The sequence below is a fragment of the Zonotrichia albicollis genome, chromosome 6 (genome assembly GCF_047830755.1).
Source record: "Zonotrichia albicollis isolate bZonAlb1 chromosome 6, bZonAlb1.hap1, whole genome shotgun sequence".
NCBI lineage: Eukaryota > Metazoa > Chordata > Aves > Passeriformes > Passerellidae > Zonotrichia > Zonotrichia albicollis.
This window is the reverse complement of record NC_133824.1, coordinates 41,559,614-41,568,159: the sequence shown is the minus strand read 5'-3', so window position 1 is coordinate 41,568,159 and position 8,546 is coordinate 41,559,614. Positions and strand designations below refer to the sequence as shown.

Sequence of the window (8,546 nt, the reverse complement as noted above, 5' to 3'; positions counted from 1 at the left end):
CTAGGATAAAAAAAAAAAAAAAAAAAAAAAGGAAAGCATATAAATTGCTGTTAGCATCTATAAAAATGAAATCAACCTCCACATCAATATAAATTGTACCTCAAACAGGACAGTGTTGGGACCTCAAGCACTGTCTTTATGACCCTAGGTCACTCAAGGTTTAATCAAGAATGATTTCTCTTCACCTAACATGAAATGTAGTTCAATGCTTGAAAAATTCTGCTGCTCATGGTGAATCACAGAGCGTCCCGAAAGTTTTATGGTTTGTTGAGCACTGCAGCTCCACCTGTGAGGGGCCGGGTTGTGCAGCTGACAAACCTTTTGTGTGCACAGAAGTCCCTCTATCACCAGAGGATGACGTATAAAAAGGCTTGCCATAAAAGCACTGAGCAGTTATGCAGGACTTTGTGAACCTGAACATCTGCATGACTTTTCTCCAATAGTCAACCCTGAAACCAGAGTGACAGCTTGTGATAAAGGCTAAAGGACAGCTCCAGGCCCTAAACCCTGCAGCTGTATTTCACCAGATGCCTAAGAAAACACTAATTGCAGGGTTCTTGCTCTAACAAGACGCAACACAGAAGCTCACAGAAAAGATGTGCAAAGGCATGGTGCTGTCCCAGCACAAACCACCATGTGGCTCTTCAGCCTCACAGTCAGATCAAACCTGGGCAGTCAGGAATAAAAGAAAACAGAGAGAACAAAACATTAAAATAAGAGTGTGAGAGATTTCACAGAAAGGTAAAGCCATTCTTCAGCCTGTTGAGTCACATCAGAGACTGTAAGAAGAACCCTTCAGACTATTGCAGCAGAAAGCACTACATGTAAGGGTTAAAATGTTGTCAGCTCTGCTTTCAACAGTTGTGAAATCACAAGGAAAAACATCAATGCAACCCATTGCTTTCTCATGAGCACCTACTCAGGACAATCTCAGGTGAGGTGGGTGGAACAGGAATATTTTAAAATATTGTAAAAAACGTGCCAAAAAAAGTGTAGTCATTCATGCAATACATGAATGAGAACAAAAAAAAGGAAAAAGCAGCTTTAATGCCTCATTTGATGATTTTACTGTCCAAATTCTGCCACAAGCAATTTTTGCATAATGTCTACTTCTTACAGGACTCCTCATACTCTTCAGTACAGTACTTCATGTTGCCACGCCACACCAGAGGAGTTTGTCTGGAGCCTACAGTCTCTCTGGGATTTTTTTGCTGTTTATTTGATGATACAGTAACAAAGCCATGCCCAATGGATGGGTTGTGCAATTCCAAAGTGGAGACAGAAGAGAAATGACCATTTTTCATATTGGCCACCTGGATGTTGCCTTATGAGATTTCCTCAGTGAAACCTGGAAGTCCTTCTGCTCTACTCATGAATCACCTGTTCCTGCTGGCCTTACTGCTGCTGAGGACAGCCAGAACCATGCTTTGTCACCTGAGAGTATCTTAGACAAAAAGCCTGAATTTTCTAATTAATAATTAAGCAAACAAGTTCTAAACAACAAAGACTTAAATACTTTGCTACCTTAATTAATTAGTAAGGTAGCTGGGAATTTCATGGCAGGTCATTCTCATTCACATTTTCATTCTCAAGACATAATTAGTGTACTTGAAGCATGACCTCTGCTAATATTACTTCAGCTTTTGCTTCCAGAAGGCTGAGTGCTCACTGAGGGCCTGAAAGGATTATAATTCTGTCTCAGTAACACCACATATTTACAGCAAATGGCTGTTTCAGACATGATGGTTTGTGTACTGTAGCATCAAGTGTCCTAACTCAGAATACTGAATCCATGTCAGGAGCCAGAGAATCTTCCAACACTGACCTCTGTAACCACATGTGAGGTGTGATGTAAGAAGTCATGTGGTGGAAAAAAACAACTAGTACACCATTATACCTGACACAGTCATTCAGGGGACACCTTAGCAAGAAGGAGGGCAGAATTATTTAAATTTGGCTCAAGGATTGCACAACTCTGTGCTGCTCTCTCTCTCCTCTCAGAACCTCTGAAAAATGAACAAAACCCAGCCAAGCTTGATGATAAACGCTTTTTTTGGTGGAAGATTAATTTGATAAAACTTTACAAAATGTGGTATATGTTAAAAACAAAAGAAAGTAAGAGCTGACAGATAGGAGCTCCAGCTAGATGGATACCACAGGTCTTACCTGATGGTGATATTGCCAGAATTCCTTCCTCTAACAGTGCTGCTTCTCCTGTACCAGCTTCACTCATGGCTTGGGTTCAGAAGCAGTATTTGTCTGTAAGTGGTACTAGAGATAGGGATCTTGGCGCATTTTTTCTGCTTTTTGGTGTCTTCAACTCATGTTTCTAATGTGTATCCTGACAGAGCATCTCCACAGTCTGGTTCCCTGCCAGGCTAAGCCAAGGCTGGAGTCAAAAAATCCACCACCTTCATCAGTTCTGAAGGCTCTGTGACAGCAGGAGAGTCCACAGCTTGTAGGTGTGAATACAGAGCTGGTCCCATCTCAGGATGCCAAACCTGCAGGGTTTTGGGGATAAAATGAGCCTTAGTAAACACAGAGCAAATTCTGTCCAGCAAAGCAATGTGGTTCCTAACGTGGCACATAATGGAGACACTGTTTCAAGGCAGGCAATTAAAAAAAACCAAACCTACAAACCTCAAACATTCTGGCACAGAATCATCTGGAATCTGCTCTGAGCACTGCCCACCACTCATTTTCCACATATGCTTAGAAGAGGTGTTTAGCATTAGAGGTCTGCTTCTGTCTCTTCCTAGCTGGCTGGTGAGCTCTGCAGTACATTTCCAACAACCAGTTTTCTATGACTTTGAGTCCCTTATGTCTCTTCTTGTTTAATAAATCCCTCCTACAGTCCTGTGGGAAGTAGTCAGGTGATATGTGGACTGGGATTAGGGAATGTACTTACTGACTTGCAAGATCCTATTAACGCTATTCAAGTTTATTTGCCAAAGATTACAGTACCCCTGATTATTAGTCATTTAAAAAAATACAGATTGTTGTATCTTGCTATTTGCTCTTTAGCCCACTTTGCAGCAGCCTCCATTATATATGAGAAGAGCAAAAGATGGACCGTTAAAAAAATCTGTATGTTTTCAATCAAAAGAACAGAGAGTTGTGTATCCAAATACAAGTTCTGCTCTGAAATTCTCAGCTAAAATGCAGCAACCTTCCCTCTGGCACCAGGAAAGTCATCCAGTGCAGCATGCCATAACAAACTTGATGCTAATGGCTTTTATACAAAGCTCTCACTTGAGCATAGGGGTCATAAGGAATACAGTGCATATGGACAGAGAATATTCTCCTCTCCTAAGCCTAATATGAGATAATGCAAGTCTTCAAAGAGGAAAAGAATCATAGCTCCAGGCTTTAAATTGGTTTTCTGTTATCTTCTGATGTAAGGGAGCATGAATGCTTTCCCATCTGAGTAACTATTTGACCTCAAGGCTTTCATCTACTACATAGAATTCTCTGGTTTTTTAGTTATGCTGTCTTCCATACTTGGCCATTTTTTTCTGAATTATGTGCATTTACTAAGGCCCACTTCAATATCTATTACAGGATTCCATCAATAGTTTGGGCTATTTACTTATGGCATCTAACAGTCTTTTGTTTGTAAAATGCTTTAGTCATATAGAGAAAGAAGTCTCTGTAACTGGCACAAAATAAAATCTGCCCATTTGAGCATTTCTGAGGCTACTGTAATCCTTTGGTGTTTTGATCAGTGATCCTTTGGTGATCTTGATCAGTTCAAAACTAGGCACAGGTTCTTTGCTACAAAAAAATCTAGTATTAAAAATTTAAGCAGCTTTCATGAATCTCATGGAAGTTTTCTCTTCTTTTAAAAGGGTTGATGAGCACAATAACATATGACAAATTATATTATTTGTCATACATTAAGGTCTTTGGGAACCTCAATGTGAACCTTAAATACCAAAGCTACTTACACCTCAGAACATCATAATCACATTGATCTCTGCTGCTTACAGATGCTTAATTCCTCCCAACTGGGAATTTCTGTGTCCTTTTTCAATAGTTACATAGGGATCACTAATTTATTTTTTCATTGCTTTTGGACTGAGATAAGCCAAGATGAAAAGGAGAGAGAGAGACAGAGAAATAAAACCCAAGAAATGGTTTATCACCCTCTGAGGCCCAGCCTGTCCCTAAGCAGTGACTGGCAGCCCCCAGCCAATTCTTCCCAGTTTATATACTGAACATGATAGTCTATAAGAATATCCCTCTGCCACGTTGGGCCAGCTGTCCTGGCCATGCTCCCTCCCAGCTTGTTGAGCACCTGCTCACTGGCAGAGCATGGGAAACTGAGTAGTCCTTTAATAAGAGAAAACACTACTTAGCTACAAAATCCAAAACAGTGTTGTACCAGTTACTAAGAATAAAATTAACTTTATCTCAGCAGAAACCAGGACAGTACCATGAGTGATTGCAATTTAATTAATGAGAAATCCCAACATTTTGAATGAGACAGAGGAAAGAATCCAAGAAAGAACCAAAATATTAGCAGAAAAAGAAGAGCAACAGTCTCGTTAGTCAGATGCTGCTGCTGATAGGAACACTCCCATGTGCTGCACAAGCTGTGATAAGCATGGATCATACGGTTGCTATCTGATGGATACAACAAAATCAGCCACTTGTTCAAGTCAGTTCTGGTCCAATTGAGGAAAAAGCAGTCAAAATTAGACACCCAAACCCATTGGTGTGACTTCCAGAGGTGCTGAATGTTCTGGCCTCTTGTTGCTTGTGAATAACAAGCCACAAGCAACTTTTGTGAGATACTTCTCTTAGAGGCTCTACACAGAGGGAACTCAAACTAGCACAGAACAATCTCAATTTATTGACTCTAAATTGTGTGCATGCATTATATTTTTAAGTATAAAGAAATATAAGTATGTATAGCAGGAAGTCAGGGAGGGGCAACCTGTATCTTCATATTTACTCATGATCACAACGTTTTTCTAAAGACTATCTCTTTGCCACCTTCTTCACTTGGTCACTTCAAATGTTTAAACATTTCAGTTATTGCACTTACTCTGAAAATGAGCTCTTTGGTGCCGTGCATTACAGAGTAGCTCAGAAACGTCTTCCCTTTTCTATAGGAAGTTTGGACAAAAAATACAAAGCTTTAGATGAAAAATTATATATATATTGCTTGAAACTGATGCTTTTCTTTCTTAAATGTTTCAATCGCCCAGACTTGCTGTTTGCCTTGCATATCCTGTGATGCACTCTGGCCTTGGGAATTGAACTAGAAATTTGCTGCCATTAGGGATCAAATATAGGAACAAAAGGTCTCACAGGATAGTTTGAGCTGGTACTTTTAAAGCTCATCTAGTCCAATCCCCCTGCAATAAAGAGAGACACTTTATACTAGGTCAGGTACCTGAACTGTAACTCCCAGAAGATAGTTCAGCAGTGTTTTCTAGCTAAATTAGTTTTTCACAGAATGGTTTTGGTTGGAAGAAACCTCAAGATAATTTCCTTCCAATCCTCTGCCATGAGCAGGGACATCTCCCACTAGACCAGGTTGCTCCAGGGATGGAGCAACCACAGCTTCTTGGGACAAACAGTGCCTCACCACCCTCACAGTATGGAATTTCTTCCTAATGTTAATCCAAACACACCCTTGAAGCCATTGGCCCTTTATCTATTACAACATTCCTCTGCAGACAGTGATTTTTCAGATTCAGCACAACGGCTCCACTGTATTTTCTCACCAAGATTTTGGCTTTAATGCAGTTCTGGCTTTCTCCAACACCATGTTTTCTTCCTCTGTCTCCTCCATACTGTCCTTGATGTGACTTTGGGCCTTGGCTTTGCCTTGGAAGGGACCCTGATGCTTGCAGCGTGCTTGGTTCTTCACAGTGACACTGTGTGTTGCAAAAATCTCGAGGACAGATTCTTCAGTAATTGGAGAATCTGGAAAGAACAGAAGACATTTGAAGGCTGCAGCTGCAAATATAACTTGACACCTATCCTGTATCTGCGAGTTCCCAGAAAAAGCGGTGCAAAACTGGGCCTCTCATACACTCCTTTGTGTTTTTACTATCAGAATTTGGTATTTTGTGAAAGTCTTCAGGGGCACTCAAAATTTTCTCTTATGCTTTGATTGATCATGCTTTGATCCAGCTGATTTAGTTCTGTTTCTTATACAATGAGTCGCCTGCCCTCCTTTAGTTGTTCACCTCAGCAGAAAAAGAGGGAGCTCTGGGAAGTAGCAAATCCCAAGCTCCTCACTTTGCCAGGACCTGGAGATTTAATTCCAGGCAGTTGCTTGGATTTGTAAAGCATCTTTCTGCTCTTCTTCCCTGAAGTCCCATGGGGATATATACCTAAGATCACAATAATGATAGTAGAATCAAAGTTAGTAAAGAAAATGCTCCCTCATTTGTAGCAGAGTAATATGGGGACATGATAAGGATGTCTTCCACATGGTAATAAAACCAAAAAAAACCAAACAGGTTCCTGTTGTCATCTTATTGCAGAGGTCCCATACTGTTGTCTCACAAAAGTTTCATACCTTCTTGGTGTTTCTTGTGGGCAGTTCCTCAGAGCACTCACTCTTTGTCCTTCACAAAGCAGCCACTGATCCGAACTCTCCTCTCACCCAGCCACCCCAGTCTTTTATAGCATCTTCGTCTCAGGTTACAGCTTACTGGTTACAGCTGTGGCCTGCTCCTAATCTTTGCTAATTGGCCCAGCTGCAACTCCTTAGGGGTAAGATTACTTTCTACACTATCTTTATGTTCTTATATTCGATCTCCCTACATGTTCCCAGTACCGGAAGGGAGCCTACAAGAGAGATGGGAGAAAATATTCACTAGGGCATGTAATGTCAGGACAAGGTATAAAAGGCTTCAAACTGAAAGAGAGTAGGTTTAGATTAGGTATTATGGAGACATTCTTTACTGTGAGGGTGGTGAGGCACTGGAACAGGTTGCCCAGAGAAGCTGTGGATATCCCACCCTTGACAGTGTTCAAGGCCACAGGAAGGACGTGGGCTCTGAGCTGTCTAGTGAAAGATTTGAAGTGGATGATTTTTAAGGTCCCCTTCCAACCTGAGCTATTCCATGATTCTAAACATATTTGTTGATTTTTCTTTATTTTTGTCACACGTCTATTTTTAGAAACCACATTCTCTGCTGATACTCAGGACAACCAGCTCTCCCCATACCAAAGCTTTGCTGTGGGTGTATTTTCACTGCAGCACAGTGTGATAACCATTCAGTGGGGCACGCACAGCACCCGTACTCCCGTGTGTCCCGCCTGTGGTTTTATCCTGCTGCCCTGATCCAGCCTGCAGAGGAGGCTTTCTGCCACGCCGAACGCCCATCTGGCGCCATCTGCCTGCCAAGAGCCGAGCCATACACACAGCTTCCTTGTCATCATTTCAGAAAAGCTGCTTGGCTTGTTGCTCATGACATCAGCGTTTGAAGCAAAGGCTCAGGCCGAAATTCTTGACTTATCGACTTAAAAGCAACAGTGGGACTGTTCCATTGTCTCCCCTCGGGGAACAAAAAGGCAGCAGGAAGAGGTTTGGCTTGTGCACACAGATAAGCCTGTAAAATGCCACTGGCCAGGGTGAGAATCAGTGCTTCAGCACTGATTCTGCAGGTGTTTGTGCACGCCTGGTAAAGAGCAGGAAGGGCGCAGGGTGGCTACATCCACTGGCAAGTCTGCCCCCCCTGCTCCTCTCCCAGGTGGTCAGTGATGAGTTTGTGGGTGGTTCCCTGCTTCACTATCCAAATCCTTTCCAAGCCTGTCACCCAGCAAAAAGACTGAGGCGGGAAACAACACAGACTGCCACAAACAGAATTTCCAGCCATGCCCCTGAATCCTGTGATCAGAGTTTCCTGCCCTAAGATGTCTAAGCTGTCAGGATTTCTGGTTCCTATTCAGGTAAAGTGATCCGTGGACAAAATGAATTCAGTATTTCACGGATCTGTGCATCTGGCTAGAGGAGCCACATGGTATATTCTGAAGGGTGTGCATTCACATGCAGAGGATACATTTACTGATTACTCTGGAAATCAGAGACCACGAGAGGGAGAAGGGTGGGTGGTGAGAAGCCAACCTTGTGGGAAAGAGTGTGAGCCTGCAGGCTGAGAAAATGGGTTAGCAAATGTGAAAGCATCTTCACAGGAGACTGCAAAGGAAATTTTGACAAAGCCAAGATCCAAAGCCAAAACTTAGTAAGACTGAGACAGTAGTAGTGTGGGAAGGATACGATCTGTTCTTGTCTGATCTGTCCATCTGTTTGTCCTCAGTTAGAAGCCCTTTATCAACACCATGCCAAGTCCCATTAGGGTTTTGCAGCCTTTCCTTATACTGATCATGCCATGGGCATTTTACCGATTTGCCTTCTTGAGCCATATTCCTCCCACCTCTGCATCATTTAGGACAACACAGACTGTCAGGATCCCCAATTAAAAATATGAATGTTGCAGGCGTTATGGTTGCAAATGCATTAGAATAGCTCAAGCTGAAAGGGACCTATAAGGATAATTGATTTCAATTATCTGCTCCTT

General features: G+C 42.1%; 1 protein-coding gene across 11 annotated transcripts in view; it reads right to left on the bottom strand.

Annotated features, from left to right (window-relative positions):
• Positions 1–8,546, bottom strand: part of PTPN5 (protein tyrosine phosphatase non-receptor type 5) — a 110,582-nt gene that overhangs the window by 11,044 nt on the left and 90,992 nt on the right. For all 11 annotated transcript variants that reach the window (XM_074543341.1, XM_074543337.1, XM_074543332.1 and 8 more), the window contains exons 17-18: positions 5,736–5,937; positions 2,167–2,501 (exon numbers count right to left, since the gene is read on the bottom strand). The gene's annotated coding sequence lies outside the window, so the exon portion shown is untranslated. The remainder of the gene's footprint in view (positions 1–2,166; positions 2,502–5,735; positions 5,938–8,546) is intronic.